The 10014-nt window shown below is 45.6% G+C and overlaps 1 protein-coding gene across 2 annotated transcripts in view; it reads right to left on the bottom strand.

Annotated features, from left to right (window-relative positions):
- Nucleotides 1-614, bottom strand: part of ANAPC1 (anaphase promoting complex subunit 1) — a 123597-nt gene extending 122983 nt beyond the window's left edge. For both annotated transcript variants that reach the window (XM_039474718.2, XM_074397002.1), the window contains exon 1: nt 368-614. The gene's annotated coding sequence lies outside the window, so the exon portion shown is untranslated. The remainder of the gene's footprint in view (nt 1-367) is intronic.
- Between the last annotated feature and the right edge of the window lie 9400 nt (nt 615-10014).

Consider the following 10014-nt stretch of genomic DNA (forward strand, 5'->3'; position numbering starts at 1 on the left):
GTTAAGTCTCCACAATAAGGAAGAACTTCCCCCAGCCGTTCTAGGGGACGGTGAAAACAACAGGCTACAAGCCCGGGGCTCTGAAAACCAGCTCCGAGAGACTGGAAGCCAATTTAGAAGCCGAGGTTGCACACTGGATGCCGCGCACAGCTCAGGTAAGAGGTGGCGAGCAGTCAGTAGAAGGTGCACCCCATCCCGCAGGCCCGGAGCCCCCTCAGCCCCGGGGCAGGCTCAGGGCCCTCCCCAGTTTCCTAGTCCTCCAGGCTCCCAGCCCTAAGGCCACCAGGGGCGGATCGGCCTCGAGCCAGGTGCTAGAGTCACGCAGCGTGCGACAGACCACCCAAGTGCAGCAGATCCGGGCCCGCACCTGTGTAACTCGGGACGCGTCAGGCGCGGCGAGACCCGGCTGCTCCCCAGAGGTGCAGGGGCCGACGAGGCCCGAGGGCAGCGGTGGGGTCCGTCAGAGTGACTCCTCGACCGCGGCAGCTTCTCATCCCCTCTCCCTCCCCTTTTCTGGAGGAGGAATGGGCAATAGCAGCGGGTGCGAGTCCTAAGGGCAGGCAGGCGTGTGAGACGTTCAAATGCACGCGTCCATCTTGACTTTCCCGTCCGGCCTCGCGCCAGGGCGGGGCATCGCGGTAGGCGCGCTGTGGCCCAGCAGTCCCGGCGCCTGCGCAGTTGCGGGAGGACTGCGGCCGGGCAGAACTTGTGGGCTCTTCCCACTTTGCGTGCGACTGATCCGATCCCCAAAGCAGGGTTGTGTCTGCCAGAGTCCATACAGTGAAAGGATTCTCCTGCCGTCCAAGTCTCTTCAGATCATGTCACTAGGGACCTAAACTGCCTCCTTGATCTCAGGTTTTTGTGTCTGGTTTCGCTTCCGCCTCTTGACCCCACGTAAAGGTAGGCACATCCAGGCAGAGGGCGGGGAGCAGAGGTTGCTGATTTTCTCTACGTGCAGTGCTCTATGCCCTTATGCAGTCCATACTCTTCGAAGGGTCGATGAACGATATGAAGGTCCTCATAGAAACGTTGCTTGCAATTCCCAGATTCAGAGACACTTCTTGAGGTGATTCAAAGATCCAGGTTAAGAACCCCAGCGGCCACTCACACCTGTAATCCCAGCACTTTGGGAGGCAAGGCAGGAGGATAGCTGGAGCCTAAGAGTTTGAAACCAGCCTGGGCAATATAGCGAGACCCTGTCTCCACAAAAGAAAAAAATTTTTTTTTTTTTTTTTTTGAGACGGAGTTTCGCTCTTGTTACCCAGGCTGGAGTGCAATGGCGCGATCTCAGCTCACCGCAACCTCCGCCTCCCGGGTTCAGGCAATTCTCCTGCCTCAGCCTCCTGAGTAGCTGGGATTACAGGCACGCGCCACCATGCCCAGCTAATTTTTTGTATTTTTAGTAGAGACGGGGTTTCACCATGTTGATCAGGATGGTCTCGATCTTTTGACCTCGTGATCCACCCGCCTCGGCCTCCCAAAGTGCTGGGATTACAGGCTTGAGCCACCGCACCCGGCAAGAAAAAATTTTTAAATTAGCCTGGCATGGTGGCGCGCACCTGTAGTCCCAGCTGCCTAGAAGGCTGGAGGATCACTTCAGCCAGAAGTTCGAGGCTGCAGTGAGCTATGATCGCACCACTGAACTCTAGCCTGGGAAACAGAGCAAGACTTTGTCAAAACAAAAACAAAAACAAAAAAAAAGTGGATTATAGGAGAAAGGATAGAAACAAAGATTCATGAAACAGTTAAAGTTAAGAAATAAAGGCCGGGCATGGTGACACACTTGTAATCCCAGCGCTTTAGGAAGCTGAGGCAAGCGGGTCACGAAGTCAGTAATTCTATACCAGCCTAGCCAACATTGTGAAACGCCGTCTCTACTAAAAATACAAAAGGTTAGCCAGGCGTGGTGGCACGTGCCTGTAATCCCAGCTACTAGGGAGGCTAAGGCAGGAGAATCACTTCAACCCGGGCGGCAGTGCTTAGAGAGCTGAGACCGCGCCACAGCACTCCAGCCTGGGCAACAGAGCAAGACTCTGCCTCAAAAAAAAAAAGAAAGAAAGAAAGAAAGAAAAGAAAGAAATACAAGTATACCTAATTGATATTTTAAACTTTTTTTTTTTTTTTTTTTTTTTTTTTGAGACGGAGTTTCGCCCTTGTTACCCAGGCTGGAGTGCAATGGCGCGATCTCAGCTCACTGCAACCTCTGCCTCCTGGGCTCAGGCAATTCTCCTGCCTCAGCCTCCTGAGTAGCTGGGATTACAGGCACGCGCCACCATGCCCAGCTAATTTTTTGCACTTTTAGTAGAGACGGGGTTTCACCATGTTGACCAGGATGGTCTCGATCTCGTGATCCACCCGCCTCGGCCTCCCAAAGTGCTGGGATTACAGGCTTGAGCCACCGCGCCTGGCTATTTTAAACCTTTTTTAAGAAAAAACATTTAGATTTACAGAAAAATTACAAATAGTTCAAAAATTTCCCATATGCCCTATACCCAGTTTCTACATCCAGTTTTCCTATTACTGATATTTTACATTAGTATAGTACATTTGTTAAACATAATGAACAAATATCAGCACATTATTGAAATAATGTAATTAAATATTGTAATTAAAATAATTAATTAAGAATAATTAATTAATTTAATAATTTAATATTAATTAATCAATTATTTAAATAATTAATTAATATTAAAATAATGTAATTAAATAAAGTAATTAAAATCCATACTTTATTAAGGTGTTTTTTGTTTTTTGTTTTTTGTTTTTTGAGATGGAGTTTCACTCTTGTTACCCAGGCTGGAGTGCCATGGCGCGATCTCGGCTCACCGCAACCTCCGCCTCCTGGGTTCAGGCAATTCTCCTGCCTCAGCCTCCTGAGTAGCTGGGATTACAGGCACGCGCCACCATGCCCAGCTAATTTTTTGTATTTTTAGTAGAGATGGGGTTTCACCATGTTGACCAGGATGGTCTTGATCTCTTGATCTTGTGATCCACCCGCCTCGGCCTCCCAAAGTTCTGGGATTACAGGCTTGAGCCACCAGCGCCCGGCTGGTTTTTTGTTTGTTTGTTTTTAAGAAATAGAGCCTTGCTGTGTTGCCTAGGCTAAAGTGGATTGGCACAAACACAGCTCACTGCAGCCTTGAACTCCTATGTTCAAGCAGTCCTCCTGCTTCAGCCCCCCAAGTAGATGGGACTCCAGGCATAAGCCACTGCAACCACCAGATTTCATGAGTTTGTAGAATATCCCTTAACTGGAATTTGTCTGATGTTTCTTCATGATTAGCTTGGGGATATAGATTTGGGGGAGGAAGATGGTAAAGTGTCATTTTCATCACATCATATCAAAGGTATTATCAACAGCATAACTTATCACTGTTGATGTCAACCTTGATCACCTAACTGAAATAGTAGTTTGTCAGATTTCTCTACTATGATGTTGCATTTCCCTACTTTCCATACTGTACTCTTTGGAAGGAAGACCGTATGTGCAGCCCTCAGTTATAGAGTGAGACCAGTTGATTTTGTTGTTTTACAAACTTGCAAAAGCAAATGAAGGAGGAAAGCATATTTTCAACAATTAGTGTTGCAATAATTGCATATTCATATGGAAAGAATGAATCTTGATTCATACTACATACCATATACAAAAATTTTAAAGTTCATCAAAGACCCAAAGTAAAGCTATACACTTAGAATAAAACACAGGTATAAATCTTCATGACCTTGGATTAGGCAATGATGTGTTAGATATGGTACCTTTAGTGCTTTATGGTACCTACAACACTAGAAACCTAGGGAAAAATTGATAAGTTGGACAGAAGTTTTAAATTTTGTGCTTCAAAGGTATTGTCAAGAAAGTGAAAAGACAACTCACAGAATGGGAGAAAAGATTTGCAAATTATCTATTTGATAAGAGTCTATTATCTAGAATATGTAAAGAACTACTGGGTGTAATCCCAGCACATCAAGGCTGAGGCAGGTGGATCACCTGAGGTCAGGAGTTCAAGATCAGAGCCTGGCCAACAAGGCAAAACCCCGTCTCTACTAAAAATATAAAAATTAGCTGGATGTGACGGTGCATGTCTGTAATCCCAGCTACTCAGGAGGCCAAGGCAGGAGAATCACTTGAACTCGGAAGGTGGAGGTTGCAGTGAGCCGAGATGGTGCCACTGCACTCCAGCCTGCGTGATGAGAGTGAGGCTCCATCTCAGAAAACAAGTCTTACAACTCAACATAAAAAGACAACCCAATTTAAAAATGCGCAGAGGATTTGAATAGACATTTTTCCAAAAATATATAAGTGGCCAAGAAGCACAATAAAAAATAACCAACATCATTAGTCATTAGGGAAATATAAGCCAAAACCACTTCACACCCAGTAGGAGAGCTATAATCAAAAAGATAGGCAATAACAAATATTGAATAAGAAGTGTTAAGGAGGGTCGGGCGCAGTGGCTCAAGCCTGTAATCCCAGCACTTTGGGAGGCCGAGGCGGGTGGATCATGAGGTCAAGAGATCGAGACCATCCTGGTTAACATGGTGAAACCCCGTCTCTACTAAAAAAACAAAAAATCAGCTGGGCATGGTGGCTCATGCCTGTAATCCCAGCTACTCAGGAGGCTGAGGCAGGAGAATTGCCTGAACCCAGGAGGCGGAGGTTGCGGTGAGCCGAGATCGTGCCATTGCACTCCAGCCTGGGTAACAAGAGCGAAACTCCGTCTCAAAAAAAAAAAAAAAAAAAAAAGAAGTGTTGAGGAAGATTTGGCGTTACTGGAGCCCTTGTACATAATTGATGGGAATGTAAAATGGTGCAGCCACTTAATAAAACAGTTTGGCAGGTTCTCAAAAAGTTAAATCTCTGCCAGGAGCTATGGCCATAAGATGGTGGTGGCCACCGAGTTGTGGCTACTGAAGTACCTGGGACTGAGTAAGGGGAATAATAAATACAGTGCTCAGGGTAAGTGACAGCTTCCAGCTCTTCAGACAAACAATGGTCCAAGTCTAACAGGATTGACTACTATAGCGGCTCATCTAGTCAAGCAAGCCAACAATATTTGCTGGGGAGTACTGCAGAAGAAAAAACAATAGTTCAACAATGGTTAGAATACAGAGTTGCTTGAGTAGATGATAAAAATGATATCATCCAAGGCCAGGCGCGGTGGCTCAAGCCTGTAATCCCAGCACTTTGGGAGGCCGAGGCGGGTGGATCATGAGGTGGAGAGATCGAGACCATCCCAGTCAACATGGTGAAACCCCGTCTCTACTAAAAATACAAAAAATTAGCTGGGCATGGTGGCACGTGCCTGTAATCCCACCTACTCAGGAGGCTGAGGCAGGAAAATTGCCTGAACCCAAGAGGCGGAGGTTGCGGTGAGCCGAGATCACGCCATTGCACTCCAGCCTGGGTAACAAGAGCAAAACTCCGTCTCAAAAAAAAAAAAAAAAAAAAGATATCATCCAATAAAAATGATATCCACACACTGGTGAAGGATCTCGATTCATATCTTGAAGATAAAGCCGGCCGGGCGCGGTGGCTCAAGCCTGTAATCCCAGCACTTTGGGAGGCCGAGGCGGGTGGATCACGAGGTCAAGAGATGGAGACCATCCTGGTCAACATGGTGAAACCCCGTCTCTACTAAAAATACAAAAAATTAGCTGGGCATGGTGGCGCGTGCCTGTAGTCCCAGCTACTCAGGAGGCTGAGGCAGGAGAATTGCCTGAACCCAGGAGGCGGAGGTTGCGGTGAGCCGAGATCGCGCCATTGCACTCCAGCCTGGGTAACAAGAGCGAAACTCCGTCTCAAAAAAAAAAAAAAAAAAAAAAGACAAGTTGAGATCAAGTTATGTATGTTTTTAATGGATGACATTTATTTCAATAAAAGTTGCAAATCAGTGGCTTAATCTTAAAAAGAAATAGGTGGCTTAATCTTAAAAAGAAATCCTTTCAATGGTTGATTTATTTGGCTATATATTAACCTGTCTTTCATATTCTAAAATTCATTTTCCCCTTTTGGATATTTATGGAAGTTTGTTAGGAACTGTGATAAATTGTGCCAAGGAAGCAGAAAGGGAAGATGGATGGATTTGTTTTAATTTTTATTTTTATTTATTTTTTTTTTTTTTTGAGACAGAGTTTCGCTCTTGTTACCCAGGCTGGAGTGCAATGGCGCAATCTTGGCTCACCGCAACCTCCGCCTCCTGGGCTCAGGCAATTCTCCTGCCTCAGCCTCCTAAGTAGCAGGGATTACAGGCACGTGCCACCACGCCCAGCTAGTTTTTTTTTTTTTTTTTTTTTTTTTTTTGAGACGGAGTTTCGCTCTTGTTACCCAGGCTGGAGTGCAATGGCGCGATCTCGGCTCACCGCAACCTTCGCCTCCTGGGTTCAGGCAATTCTCCTGCCTCAGCCTCCTGAGTAGCTGGGATTACAGGCACGCGCCACCACGCCCAGCTAATTTTTTGTATTTTTAGTAGAGACGGGGTTTCACCATGTTGACCAGGATGGTCTCGATCTCTTGACCTCGTGATCCACCCGCCTCGGCCTCCCAAAGTGCTGGGATTACAGGCTTGAGCCACCGCGCCCGGCCCAGCTAGTTTTTTGTATTTTTAGTGGAGACGGGGTTTCACCATGTTGACCAAGATGGTCTCCATCTCTCGCCCTCGTGATCCACCCGCCTCGGCCTCCCAAAGTGCTGGGATTACAGGCTTGAGCCACCGCGCCCGGCCATTGTTTTTAAATATTTATGTGAGGCCGGGCGCGGTGGCTCAAGCCTGTAATTCCAGCACTTTGGGAGGCCGAGGCGGGTGGATCACGAGGGCGAGAGATGGAGACCATACTGGTCAACATGGTGAAACCCTGTCTCCACTAAAAATACAAAAAAAAAAAAATTAGCTGGGCATGGTGGCACGTGCCTGTAATCCCAGCTACTCAGGAGGCTGAGGCAGGAGAATTGCTTGAACCCGGGAGGCGGAGGTTGCGGTGAGCCGAGATCGCGCCATTGCACTCCAGCCTGGGTAACAAGAGCAAAACTCCGTCTCAAAAAAAAAAAAAAAAAAAAATTTATGTGAGGTAGTAAATGTGGTTGAAAAATTAAAAAAAAAAATTAAACACAGAGTTACCCTATGATCCAGCAATTCCACTCCTAGTATATACCCAAGAGAATTGAATATACATTCACACAAGCACTTTTACATGAGTGTTCATAGTTGTATTATTCATGACAGCCAAGAAGTTAAAACAACCCAGTGCTCATCAACTCATGAATGGATAAAAATAATATGGTATATGTATGTAGCGAAATATTATTCAGCTTAAAAGGGAATTAATTACTGATACATGTTACAACATGAATGAACTTCAAAAACATTGTACTAAATGAAAGAAGCCAGACACAAAAGGCCGCATGTTGAATGATTTCATTTATGTGAAATACTCACTGGGGGCAAATCCATAGAAACAGAGTAGACTAGTGGTTGCCAACGGCTGAATGTGGGGCAGGGGAGGGCGGAATAGGGAATGACTGCTAACAGGTACAGGATTTATTTTGGGGATGATGAAAATGTTCTAAAATTAGTGGTATTGGTTGCATGATTCTGTGAATAAAAGCTATTGAATTGTACACGTTAAAAGGGAGAATTTTTATACTACCATGATGACTTATGTTGAAGTGAAAAAGAAAAAAGATCTAAGTCACAGAAGCAAAAAAAAAAAAAAAAAGCAGGGGAGAATTTTATGGTATGTGCAAGGTACCTGAATAAAGCTTGGTTTTTTTTTTTTGTTTTGTTTTTGTTTTTGTTTTTGTTTTAAGTTCTTAGGTAAGACACCAAAAATACAATCCAAACAGGGAAACTATAGTCAAAAATAATTTAATTGTACATTTAAAAATAACTAAAAGAGGCCGGGCGCGGTGGCTCAAGCCTGTAATCCCAGCACTTCGGGAGGCCGAGGAGGGTAGATCACGAGGTCAAGAGATCGAGACCATCCTGGTCAACATGGTGAAACCCCGTCTCTACTAAAAATACAAAAAATTAGCTGGGCATGGTGGCACATGCCTGTAATCCCAGCTACTCAGGAAAATGAGGCAGGAGAATCGCCTGAACCCAGGAGGTGGAGGTTGCGGTGAGCCAAGATCGTGCCATTGCACTCCAGCCTGGGTAACAAGAGCGAAACTCCATCTCAAAAAAAAAAAAAAAAAAAAAAAAACTAAAAGAGTATAATTGGCCGGGCGCGGTGGCTCAAGCCTGTAATCCCAGCACTTTGGGAGGCCGAGGCGGGTGGATCACGAGGGCGAGAGATGGAGACCATACTGGTCAACATGGTGAAACCCCGTCTCTACCAAAAATACAAAAAATTAGCTGGGCATGGTGGTGCGTGCCTGTAATCCCAGCTACTCAGGAGGCTGAGGCAGGAGAATTGCCTGAGCCCAGGAGGCAGAGGTTGCGGTGAGCCGAGATCGCGCCATTGAACTCCAGCCTGGGTAACAAGGGCGAAACTCCGTCTCAAAAAAAAAAAAAAAAAAGGCTGGGCGCGGTGGCTCAAGCCTGTAATCTCAGCACGTTGGGAGGCCGAGGCGGATGGATCACGAGGTCAAGAGATCGAGACCATCCTGGTCAACAAGGTGAAACCCCGTCTCTACTAAAAATACAAAAAATTAGCTGGGCGTGGTGGCGCGTGCCTGTAATCCCAGCTACTCAGGAGGCTGAGGCAAGAGAATTGCCTGAACCCGGGAGGCGGAGGTTGCGGTGAGCCGAGATCGCACCATTGCACTCCAGCCTGGGTAATAAGAGTGAAACTCCGCCTCAAAAAAAAAAAAAAAAAAAAGAGTATAATTGGATTGTTTGTGACACAAAGAATAAATGGTTGAGGTGATGGATACCCCGTTTGCCCTGATGTGATTGTTACACATTATGTGCCTGTATTAAGAGATCTCATGGTCTTTCTTTAAAGCGAGCTTCCAAAATGATAAAGAAAAGAAACAACAATGGTCGTGCCAAAAAAGGGCTGCAGCCATGTTCAGCCTATTCACTGCATGAACTGTGCCCGATGCGTGCCCAAGGACAAGGCCATTAAGAAATTCGTCATTCGCGCCGGGCGCGGTGGCTCAAGCCTGTAATCCCAGCACTTTGGGAGGCCGAGGCGGGTGGATCACGAGGTCAAGAGATCGAGACCATCCTGGTCAACATGGTGAAACCCCGTCTCTACTAAAGGTGCAAAAAATTAGTTGGGCATGGTGGCGCGTGCCTGTAATCCCAGCTACTCCGGAGGCTGAGGCAGGAGAATTGCCTGAACCCAGGAGGCGGAGGTTGCGGTGAGCCGAGATCGCGCCATTGCACTCCAGCCTGGGTAACAAGAGCGAAACTCCGTCTCAAAAAAAAAAAAAAGAAAGAAAGAAATTCGTTATTCGAAACATAGTGGAGGCCACAGCAGTCAGGGATATTTCTGAAGCGAGCGTCTTTGAGGCCTATGTACTTCCCAAGCTCTATGTGAAGCTACAGTGCTATGTGAGTTGTGCAATTCTCAGCAAAGTAGTCAGGAATCGATCTCATGAATCCGGCAAGGACCGAACACCCCCACTCCGATTTAGACCTTCGAGTGCTGCCCCAGGACCCCCACCAAAACCCATGTAAAGAGCTGAGTAAAAGATTGAAGACAATTATTCTCTGGAGAAAAATAAAATGAAAATTGTACTTGAAAAAAAAAAGAGAGATCTCATGTACCTCATAAATATATACACCTTCTGCAGGATTAGAGATCTCAATAAATAAATAAACACACCTACTATGTACCCACAAAAATTAAAAATGAAAACAAAACAAAAACACAATCCATAAGAGAAAAAAAAAATAATGAATTGGATTTCATGAAAATTAACATTGCCAAAAACACTGCAAAGAAAACGAAAAGCCACAGAAAATGTTTGCAAAACTGACAAATGACTTTTATCCAGGATATATACAGAGTTCTCAAAACTCAAAAAAAAAAAAAAAAAAAACATAGCTCCATTCCTTAATAAAGGTT

This window comes from Saimiri boliviensis, chromosome 1 (assembly GCF_048565385.1).
Source record: "Saimiri boliviensis isolate mSaiBol1 chromosome 1, mSaiBol1.pri, whole genome shotgun sequence".
Taxonomy (NCBI): Eukaryota; Metazoa; Chordata; class Mammalia; order Primates; family Cebidae; genus Saimiri; species Saimiri boliviensis.